General features: G+C 40.5%; 1 long non-coding RNA gene across 4 annotated transcripts in view; it reads left to right on the forward strand.

The window, feature by feature from the left end:
* LOC118548070 (uncharacterized) overlaps positions 1–12,194 on the forward strand; it is a 211,978-nt gene that overhangs the window by 178,658 nt on the left and 21,126 nt on the right. For 3 of the 4 annotated variants that reach the window (XR_004923431.2, XR_004923436.2, XR_004923432.2), the window contains exons 5-6: positions 8,433–10,639; positions 11,839–12,024. This is a non-coding gene — a long non-coding RNA (uncharacterized LOC118548070). The other variant, XR_013449298.1, reaches the window with a different exon arrangement.

The following is a 12,194-nucleotide window of genomic DNA, read 5'->3' on the forward strand; positions in this document are numbered from 1 at the left end:
AAATTCCCTGAATGGTAAAAAAAAAAATATCTGACCCATACTACATACTATTAAAATGTTAAATGAGGGCTGTTTTAATTCTTGATGCAAATGATCTTTAATTCAATCAACAAAACAACTAGTTGATACAAAACAAAATGCGCTTTCTGCAATCACTTATTGAAAGTTCAGTAGTTGAGTGACTGTGATAGGTTCTCAGGACAGGGTGAGGTGCTGAAAATGTGTTCTTTATTTTACCAGTGTACTCATTTTGCTCTGGGCATGAAGGTTTCTTGCTATTCCTCAAACTCATGAGGGTAATTCTCTCCTATGTAGATGGCTCACTGCTTCCACTCATTAAAGTCTTTGCTCCTGTGTCACCTTGCAAATGAGCTGAACCTCCTCCCTGAACCACTTCTATGAACTATCCCTTTTAAAAATTGCAACCCGCCCCCCAACATATACCTTGGTATTATATATCCACCCTGCTGTTGTGTCATTTTTCCTCAAACTATGTATTCCATGATGTACTAATTAATTAATTAATTAATTTATTTATTTATTGAATGAATATTCTCATCCTCACCAACAAGAATGTAGGCTCTATTAGAGCAGAAATTTTTGTATGTTTATTTACTGATATATGGCTGAAGTCTGGCCATAAATACTCGATAAAAATTGGTGAATGAATAAATGGCTAACTGAATGAATGTAGGTAAGAATGCAGAGAAATAACTGTAGCATGAAGCTTGAATTAATAGGAGCCAGGAAGAAAGTAAGCAAGGAGTTATAAGGTTATTGCAGAGTGATTGTAATGCAGCAGTGAGGGAAAGCATGAAAGGGAAGGAAACTTCTGAGTTGGACCACATAAGAGGAAGTGTTAAGGCTAGTAGAATTTTACATGTGTAGAAGCCAGGAATTGGAGAAATAGCTGAGCAAAAGCAAAGATGAGCAGTTAGCTGGACAGCTGGAGTCTTAAGTATCTGAAGAGTCAGGTGTGTGCAATTGTGTTGTAGGGCTAGAAAAGGTACCTGCATCAGCCAGATTGCTCTTGGCTATGAGGAATGAAATCATGAATGAAATGATATCCTTAAGAACACTGGCATAAGCAGTTACACAATTACACACCCCTAGTAGGGCGGGATGGCTTCAATAGAGCTAAGTCAGCAGTTCACTGAGATCACTAAGGACCCAAGTTCTTTTTACTTTTTCACATCCTTCAGTCTTTGCATAGGTTTCTTCCTCGGGCTGATTCAAAGGTAGCTGAGGCAAGCCTAAGCCTCACGTTTTCAGTCGCATCCAGAGGAAGAAGAGAGAATCTTGTCTCTTCCTATGGGTCCATCTTAGGAATGATGAACCCTCCTCAGAAGACACGTAATATATTTCCCCTCACATGTCATTGACCAATTTGGGCCACTTGCTGAATAGCTTATTTCCTTAACAAATACTTAGGGAGCCCATCTAATGTTGCCAAGCACTGTTCTAGGTGGGTTTTTTTTGTTTTTTTGTTGTTGTTGTTGTTGCTGCAAAATGGTGATTTTATTAAAGCACAGGGACAGGACCTGTGGGCAGAAAGAGCTGCTGCCCTGGGGTTGTGAGGGGTGGGTGATTATATACTATGCGGTTGGGGGAGGTAAGGAAAAAGGGAGGTTTCAAAAGAACTTTCATATGCTAAAGAGGACCTACAAGATACCATAGGCCTTGTCATTATCAAGTTAAGGTTGTTTTCCCCTCTAGCAAGGTATTAACATTAAGATAGCTGGGAGATCCCTGGAAGAATGTCACACCTGTCCCACCCAGGAGTGGGGGGTTGGGGGAAGTTGCAGGGTGTCAGCTTATGCTTGGTCTTCAGCTTGCTTTCTGCTCCCTCATCAGGTTGATCAGAAGCACAGGTACCAGCAGGGGGGTGGTGGTGGTGGTGGTGGTGGTGGTGCTTGCGACTGGCCTCTGAAAGGGGGGGGTGGGCCCTCATCCTGTGGGATTTGCTACTATCTCTGGGTAGACAGTGTCAGAATTGAGTTGAAATCTTTTAACACCCTGCTGGGTCAGAGAATTGCTGGGTGTTGTGTGGGGGGAAGCTCCCCGACATTGAAATTGGGTTTGGGAACCCTAAAAGAGGTTGGATTGTTATTCTTCTTGTTATTTATTATAAAAGAAGCAAAATAATTTTGCTCCCTATTCCCATAAACAGGAATGTTCTAGGTATTTTTAAATACTACAGCATTAAACTAAATGAAGCCCTTCTTTTCGCAGGGTTTATATTCCAGTTGGGGAAACCAAAAGTACACAAATTATCAAAACATATAATGTCGGATTATGACAACTTCTATGAACAAAAATACAGTAGAGTCAGAGAGAAGGAAGAATAGGTATATTTTAAAGGAGGAATTTTGGGTTGGGTGGGGAAAGAAGGAATCTCTGAGGACGTGACTTTTAGGCAGACACCTGAGTGAACTGAAGGAGGGAACCATGTGAATATCTGAGGAAATCTGTTTCTATACAGAGAAAGAACAAATCCAAAGCTCTGAGCCAGGAATGAGCTTGGCATGTTCAAGAAACTCTGTGGAAGGCAAAGTGGCTAGAACAGAATAAGAAAAATAGAGTATGTAAGGAACTGAATTAGAAAGTTAACAAGTAAGACAGATCATGAAGTGTCTTATATAGGCTTTGGTAAGGATGCTGGATTTTGTTCTAAGGGAGGCATTGAATGGTTTTGAAGAGAAGAGTGGTGTGATCTGATTTACATTTTGAAAAAAGATCACTCTTTTTGCAGAGAATCAATTACAGAGGCAAATGCAGAAATAGAGATAAGAGTCTAAGGCAGAAGTACAGATAAAAGAACTGTGGCAATAGTGGTGAAGATCAGAAGTTACTGGATTCAGAATACCTTGTGAAGGTAGTGAAAGGGCTGGCCCCTAGTCAGTCCAGGGGACTAGCCCTGATTGCTTAAACTGACCTGGGAGGAATGCATATTGAGGAATAGAGCATACTAGCATCACATTACAAAGGAACTTTAGTTATGTGCATGTCAACAATGTTGGTTGAGTAGATAGAATATATGTAGCAGGTTGGTTTGTCTGGGAGGTAGACACTGAGAGTTTGGGTGCAGGCTGATTATTAGGGCATCCCATGGGCTCTATACACAAGGAAGCTGGAGCTTTAGCAGTGCCTTCCACGGGATTTTCCAGTGCTCTAAGAGGCCCACTCCTACTTTTTTAACCTAAAGTACATCATCCTGTTCTGATTTAATGATATGTGGAAACTTGTGCTAGTTACTTACCAAACAATTTATGAGCTTTAGGCGGAGGCTCTGTAGCCACCATTTGCCCAGAGATAATTATTTTTTATGTACAGTCTTGGAGAGGGGAAATTTCAGAGGGTTCTCATTGTCCTTTCCCGCTATGATAGCTCCTACCCCACAGGACCAGGACTTGATGTGAGAGTCATCCCAATTACCAAGTACATCTATCCCAATTATAGATTCAGAGAGTGAGAAAATAACCACCTATGTGTCTATGGACTCAGTGGACCCACTGTGGGCTGGATCTTGGCCAGAACTCCATTTATGTCCTGGCCCCATATGCCCACACTCAACTAGGACCATGATTGGTATGTTCAATAGTCCTCCAAGTGTATGAGCATTGCCCTTTGCCCATTGCACAGTCACTGGAGTAAATAGCCATAGTTACCTTTGGGAACAGATGGGAAAATCTTTACTGTGTTCATTTGCCAAGGTACTGCAAGATGTTTCCTCCTGGGAATCACCTCTTCTTCAGTCAATAGGATTGGGTCTGAAAATTGGTTTGGATACAAAAATTGGGCAAGTGTGAAAAATAGCATGAACCCACCAGGTTCCACACCCTAACTCCTGGAACTTGTGAATATGTTATGTTCGATGGCAAAAGGGACATTACCAATGTAAATAAGTTATGGAGCTGGACTTTATAATCAGGAGGTTATCTTGGATTATCTGGGCTTGTAATCACACAAGCCCTTTCAAGCAGAGAACATTCTCAGACAGAGTCACAGAGATGTGCATGAAGAAGGAAAGAAAGATGCAGAAAAAGGGGAGTATAAGACATTCCAAATGGAATAAGGATTCAGTGAACTGCTGCTATCTCTGAGGTGTAGGATCCCACGTGAAGGAACAAGAGAGTGGCCTTTAGGAGCTAAGAGTGACCCCCAGCTGACAGCGAGCAAACAAATGACAACCTCAGTCCCATAACCATGAAGGACTGGATTTGGCCAACAATCTGAATGAGGTTGGAAACAGATTCATCCCTGGAGCCTCTAGAAAGAAATGCAGCCCTCTCAACCTCTTGATTTGGGTCTTGTGAGACTCTAGCTGAGCCTCGCTGTACCCAGAATTCAGACCTACAGAACTGTGAAATAATGAATTTGTGCTGTTTTAAACTCTTAAATTTGTGTTAATTCTTTACATCAGCAATAGAAATGTATACAGCAAGGGGTCATTACTTTTACTGGGACAACAACCCTTCATCTCCTGATTATGCATAAATTGAGTAGTACTATCATCTGTTTCTCCCTTTAGGACTCCATATTCTATTGACCATTTCCACAATTCTCTGTGGGTCAGGCCCTATGTCTGACCCTCTGATCTTGTCACTCATTATAATAATTGCATCTCCAGTGGCTTCTGGTGCCACTAGAAGCCCTACGACCTGGTTTCTATGTTTGGGGTTTTTTATCATTCCCATTTCTGAAAGTGAGCCTGGCTGTGTATCAGGTTTTCCTATAGTCATGACAGAACTGCCACTAAACTTCTGTGTCATTCTGGTTCCTTCCTTACTAGATTACTCTGTCTGATCATGGTAAAATGTCTATCCTCTGGGCATGGTAATCATCTGTAGGGTCTTGAAGCTGTGCATAGTATTTCCATTCTTCCATACCCACTTCCCTGAACATTTTAAACCCTTTTTATACCATCTGCTATGGCAATTCTAGCACTCAACTTCACTCAGTATAGCACTTTTGTCATGTGTCCAGGAGCCATCTCAATAGGGAGTTTGCACCATCTCTCTGGGGTTTTCTTCATAGTGTCAAATCCAATATCTTGTGCAAATGTTCCGAAATCATAAACTCTCTCTTATCAGTCTTCATCTTCTAGCTCCAGTGATCAAACACCCCAAAAACCCACTTCCCATGCGTACTCTCTAGCTTCTAGGTCTTGAAGCTTCTTTAGGATATACTCTCCTCTTTTCTCGGGCTCAAAAGTTTCCTTTCTGGGCTATTCTGTTACTTAACACTAGTAACAGACTTAGGGGCAAAAGGGAAGGTGCAGGAACAGCTAGAAGAAGGGGCAAAGGTCTGTTGTAGAAGAGACTGCATTGTCTTCAAGAAAGTGGGGAGATCTAGCTTTTGATAGGGAGTGGTGGATCATTTATATTGGCTCCAAGATACTAGATGAATGTAGGGATTCAGTATTTCGTCAGAGCATCAATGCAGATGTCCTTATCCCAATGTTATGATACCATTATTTCCCAATAAGGGCCCTGAACTTCATAGCAGACCTGCCCTGTTTGAGAGTTGAAACTTTCTTTTAGCTCAGTTATTCTAATGATTAAGTCTCTAGTCTGGCTTTCAGTATTCTCTGCATTCCTTCTATAGGAAATGAGAGCTTTTATGCATGCTACCAAAATGGCCCTCTGACTTTCATATTAGCTTTCAATTGGTGATTAATCACTCTCAGCTTGTTATCATTTTCTAGAGAGTCAATTAAACTTAGAAAGAGCCACTCAGTTTCACTGACCTTGTAATTAACTGTTTTCTCCATATTTCTCAAACTATTGACAAAATGCACCAGCTAATGCATTTATTTCCTTCTACTACTGTACTAGTATACCGTTCCAATTCACACTGGTGGAAGCTTTAAAAGATGTTAGACTATCACTTTGTGCCAGAAGCTATCTGTGCCCAACAAATACCAGAGTTGGGGTTCTATTACTAGCCGGAAGGCAAATGATCCAGTTGTGAAACTCTTAGGTATCTCCTGCTTCCTTGGATCACTCCTGATACCAGTTACAGGTTGAGTTCCTCAGTAAGTAGAGTCTGAGATGAAATGTTTCGTGCAGATCATGAGGCAGTGCCTTGATATCAACACCTGGGAAAGGGAGGGCTAGGAAGAGGGATAAGGTTGAGAGAAAAGTCAAGGAGCATTGCATGTCCAACAACAAGATTGGGCGATTCTACAGGGAGCTCTAAAGCTAGACTGGCCTTTAGAGTTGTCCCAAATTGAAGCAAATAGCCAGACCTCTATGCCCTTTATTAAATATTCATTGAATGAGGAACCCTGAAAGGGGCATGACTTTGGCCAAGGTGGCTTTCTGCAGCTGAGTTAATCCCTGAAAGGGCTGACAGCTAAACACTCTCTTTTCTCTCTGTCTCCAGCACAAGTCCTTCAGTGAAGCATATAATACGCTGGACACAAAGCTCTGCTGGGGACACAAAGATAAGAAATTTCAAAATTTCAATTTTGGGGAGGAAGATACACATAGTTTTGCCACATCAAAGTAATAAAACATAGCGTGGAGTCATCCTCCGCTAGGTATTGAGGAATGAAAAGAAATTATCCGAAGAGAAAAGGAAGACTATTCCGGACAAAGGATCATCATGAAAAACAGAGACATGGCCAAACTTCTTTGTTAAGGGACCCTCAGGCAGTTTAGATTGTGAACAGTTATGCATATTGGCCTCAGCTTCACTACTCAGTAGGGTGCTGGCAGTCACTAAAGGGCTAACTTAGGGTGAGGTTTGCAATTTAAAAAGAACTAGTGGACACACTCTAGAGCATGGATCAATCTAGATGCTTAAAATGACCTTGGATGTGTGTGATGGTCTTGCTTAACGATGGAAAACCCCTGCAAGTTTCTGAAAACGGAACTGACTTGATTGCCTCTGTATTTTGGTAAAAAACAACACATCATGGTATTAAGTGGACCATGGGACAAGAAAGTGAATGAGAGAAATCAATTAAAGGGCTATTAAAAGAGTACAGGTGGCATTCTTATAAAATAATCTGTTACTAAAAAGGAAATCCCATATAGCAAATTTGCAGATGGTCTAAAGATCATTTGCTTCTCTAAATTGAAATTAATTTATTTCAAATTACTGGCCCCTTCTCAATTGACCCCTGATTTGAAGCTTTGCTTATCATGTAAACTATTCTGTATCTCAATACGAGCTTCCTCATATTTTTACCATGGCACACTCTAGCAGTTAGAGCCCTATTTTTTATCTCATACCACTGATACTATAGGGTATCAAAATAAAAGGGGCCAAATACACAACATATGGCTCTATCCCAGTGTTCAATGAAAGGAATCTTAAAAGGCAGATATGATAGATACAATATAATCAGGGTCAAGAAGAATATAATTGTGTGGTGAATTGCAATGGTATTTTACTTTAAGATCTCTATTAAGATGTCTATTCATTGAGGAAGATTGACTCTTGTGGGCCAAGCTCCTAGGATAAAGGATATGGAGAAGTTATGACATACATCTAGGTACAGACTGTCTATGATTTCTCCTTACTGGAGGTCAAAGTAGTTTGAAGGGCACAAGTGACAAATAAAAAGAATGTCTAGGGGACGATTCCATCCTGAGCTTTGCTAGTATATTCAAAGTTAAGGAAGTAGGTCTATAGCGTTAATCTTGAACCTGCAGGAACAAGTAAGTTAATCTCTCTTCCTCTGGAAATAAGTGGGGTGAAACAAGAGCCTATAATGCTTGGCCAGTTCAGGGAAGACCTGAGAAGACAGATAGCTGATGGACTTCTCAGAGAAAGCCAGCCTTAAAGAGAAGACCCCTACACTGCCACTACGATGGCAGACATTATAATATATAAATGCATCAAATCAACATGTTGTAAACCTTACATTTACACAATGTTATATGTCAAATATATTTCAATTAAAACAATTTCAAAAAAAGAAAAAAAGTTGAAGGCCATTCCAGGAGTCAGAAGCAAAGAGGAAAAGGAACTAAGAGATTACCAGTAGGGGAATCACCAGTTAAGGGGATCATCTTTGGATAAATCAACCAAATTCTCTACCTCCCTGGTAAAAAGAGTCTTTCAGACTTCTACAGAAAGACCATTTGGCAATGGCCATCCATCATCAGAGTGCTGGGAAAGTGGTACTGTTGGCAGCAGTAAGAAAGGATACTGCAAAAAGTTTTAGCTCTAATTATTGAGCGAAGGGCTTTGGAAGGATAAGGTTGTGAATACTATGAGGAACAAGAGGAACCTGGTATAGAATGACCCAAAAAAGGCTCAAGTGACTATTTAAAATATATCAAAAAAGAAGCTGAGTTCTTAAAATCAAAACTGGTTGAGAGTACATGTCTTGTTATGTAAAGATACACATATATGGTAAGTGGAAACCTATGGGAAGCTCCAATCACCTATTTCTCCTGTTTTCTCCTCCTTCCCAGGCTGCACCTGCTTCTGGACACCGCATCAGCTGCCCCGCCATCTTCCGCTTCCATGGAACTTCAGTTTGCCCCTCATAGCTTCCCTGGGCCTTTTCTCTGTATCATAACTTTCACCTTAAACTCTGACGAGTAACTGGAAAACATTTCACGTGTTTCTTATTCCAAATTTAAGTTTACAGAAGCAGGAATAGGACAGGCCTGAATAATCTTTTCAAGTCAGACCATAGAGGTCACTGTTGCCTGGTCAGCCTGGAGTCAAGGGACCGTTTGTTATATCCGTGACAGTTCAGCTGAAGTTTTCATACAGTGCACTCAGAATCCTTTGATAGCACACTCAGGCCATCCATAGCTTCCTTTGTTCATACACTGGTTGCAGGTAGAAAAGCCCATTGGCTAGATTTCAGGAATAAAATATTTCTCCAAATGAAATGGAAGTTTATATTGCTTCTGATTCCTACTCCTGAACACCCTCTTCCTCACCCATTTTAAAACCCAAGACATCTGATTAAAGTCACCTGAGAGCCCCAGGACTATCCACAGGATACCAAACAATGGTCTTTAGGAAGCTTGAGCTTTCACTGCCCTCTAGTGGAGAGGAGGAAGCAGTTTTGTTGTTACTAATAATGGGGGTTCACGTTTGAACAGATAAACAGGATCCACCTTATTGTCCAAAAAGAGACATAAGGAGAGAAGAGAGTTTTTGTATAAAGGGGTAAATAAGGAGTTTGTATAGGATGCCAAAACAGTCTGGGAAGAAAGGAAGAACATGGAGGAAAGCCTGAATGCTGGGAGCCCTAAGCTCAGAGAAAACACATGAGTAAAGCTGAGGCCCAGAAGTTTCCAAGGAATGAAGCATTGTCTGAATGACAGGAGCTGTGTGGGAGCTAAGTCCTCATGAGAAGACTGCCTACATGGTGCTCACCTGATAGGAGCACCATCCACAGCACTCACCCACTGTCAGCACTGTCAGACTTCCAAGCACTTGCACCCAAGTGTGTGTGTGGTATACTGCCAAGCCCATCCCAACTCTAAGTTTTCCCATGGGATGCTTCCTCAGAGCATCTCTTCAGCTCCACAGTCAATGCCTGTAACATAATTCAGTGCTCAAAAGCTGGTTTCATGAACTGTATATCAACAGGGACTTCTATACCCCAAGTTCCCAGTTGAAAGGAACTCTTGCACAAGTTTTTGAATGATGCAATAAAAACACTGTGACATCCTAGCTAAGACATTGGAAAATGGATTCCTATGTTCTACTTCAATGTTTTTTTCTTGGAGAGACTCAACTGAGTATTATTTGTAGCCAAAATAAATGGATATAGATAGACCCTGTCATATAGACCTAATGTAAATATGCGGCTAATGCTTGTCTTTTACAGCAGAAAAGTATACATTGTTGAACTACTTATCTGCATTGTCAGGCTATTAAGCTACTTAGGTGAGTAAGTATGGACTCACTCTTAAAACTAGGGAGTAAATGCATAATGATGCATAACTTCAACTGTTATAACAAAACTAACCCTACCTGAATCAACAAGACTTGCCTGTCTACCACGGGGCTTTGTGGTATATTGAGTCTAAGCTGAGTATACTGTATCAATGGACTGGTGTACACTGGTTTTTATGCGCGATGATCCAACTGGTTGGTACAAAAACATGGCATCTTACATCATCTACTAGGAGATTCTAGCCTGCAAGTCAATCAAATATTTATGAATAATAAACTAGAGACATATTGTCAGAAAAAAATGATGAATAGTGCCTTCACAAGGCATTCCTGAAAATTGCCCAGAGGAGTCACCAAAAATGGCCCTTAATAATTTATTTCACTGTTTTCATGTTTATATTTTACATGGGCAGTGCAAGGACAAACTGAGATCTCCACCCAATAAGAAATCAAACTGTGAAAAGAATCCCATTGAATTTATGGATCAGCCACTGAAGCAGACCATAGCAGTCCCCAAAGGGATAAACACCTTATACCACAAGCAAGATGCAGGGAAGAACATAATATTGATGTCAAATCAGAGTGTCGTTGGCAAGCACAAAATATCTAAGCCAAGAAATATTTCCCCAATTCTGTTCAAGAGCTGATGATACATTCTGTGTTTGAGAAGAGAATCATATGGAATCGATTGTTAACTCTCTGGTATAAATTTCTGTTTGGATACTAATTAGTAAAGAATGCAGTCCATTATCACTGAGAGGTAAGGAGGCCCTGCAAAAGGGTAAGGTAAGGAGGTAAGGAGGCCCTGCAAAAGGGAGAGACAAAGTCCCTCTGACAGTGGTTTTTAGGTCAGTATATATGGGCATCACCTGGAGGGCTTGTTAAAACATTGCTGGGGCCCCACCTACCCAGAGTTTCTGATTCAGTTAGTTGGTCTGGGGATCAGGCCCCAGAATTTGCAATTCTAAGTGCCCAGGTAAGGGTGATGATGCTAGTCTGGGAAACCATATTTTGTAAACCATTGACCTTGGCATCATGTTGGACTCCCTGTTTTTAAAAACATTGGGAACAAGTATGTGGAAGTGACATACATCAGATTAGACTTAGGAAAGGAATGCTGATGACTGATCCTTTTTCTACCCATTTCTAATCTTACATGAAGGAAAAAGACCTATAGTGATGTTTTTCTTATGCTCTAGGTTCTTTACATAATTATTTCATAAGCACAGCATTCTTGAGCAAACAGAATTTGGTAAACTGTATAATACATAAATAATAAAATGTGTAAAGCCCAAGCATCCTGTGATAAAAATCTGTCTTTTTTATCATTTTCCACTCAAGGAAACATCAGTCTGATGTCTAAGGAAATTGGGGAAAAAATACAACTCTTCACTAAGTTTTTACTTTGAAAATATCAGAAGGTGAGAAACACTCATAAGGCATACCAAAACTCTTTCCTTCCCCCCTCTCTCTCAATGTATTTAGAGGCATGTACACTATACTAAGCTTATTCTTTGAGGCCATGAAAGATTTGGGGCCACAAGAACTCCTGGGGCCAGATGAAAAGAGCTGTGTCAGCTCAATTAACTGAGAACTCAAGGAACCTGGTTGAGATTCTCTTTGGCTCTCAAAATTTGGGTTTGAATGACACTCCCCAGAAACAAACAAACAAAACAAAATAAAAATAGAGAACGGGGTAAGTTGACTTCTCACAGTTTTCAATTCTCATTTAGCCCACTCTAAAATCCACTTCAAAGATTGTTATTTTTAAAATTAATACCTATCTTGAAGTGGTGTTAGTGGGATGGATCACTGCCCGGTAAAGGCTTGTCAAGTGACTGAAACCTAGCCAATCACAGCACCACATTTTCTTGGCCACAGAGATCAGGCTAGCCTGACTACTTTCCCTCCTGGAACTTTTCACCTGGAAATAAGGGAAAGTTTGTATCTTCCCGTCAGGATCATAGGTGGCCATCTTGCTGAAATGACAGAGCCATCAAGTTCATCAAGCAAAGAGACAAGCAAAGCTGGGAGATGGACAGAAAAGAGGATCCTGACATGAGACAGAAGAAAGCACCCTTAGAAGAAAAACGTGGTCCACACTGCCTGTATTTGAATTCCAAATTTTCCACATACCTCGGCAAGGTACTTGACTTCTTTGAACCTCTGGTTGTTCATCTTTAAAATAGGTATCTCCCAGGGTTGTTGTGAAGACTGAATAAGTTGATATATAAAATATATATATATATACACGCATACATATACATATATATATATATATTCACTTATTTATAAATAAGACACTATCTGAACAT

Source organism: Halichoerus grypus, chromosome 6, assembly GCF_964656455.1.
Source record: "Halichoerus grypus chromosome 6, mHalGry1.hap1.1, whole genome shotgun sequence".
Classification (NCBI taxonomy): domain Eukaryota; kingdom Metazoa; phylum Chordata; class Mammalia; order Carnivora; family Phocidae; genus Halichoerus; species Halichoerus grypus.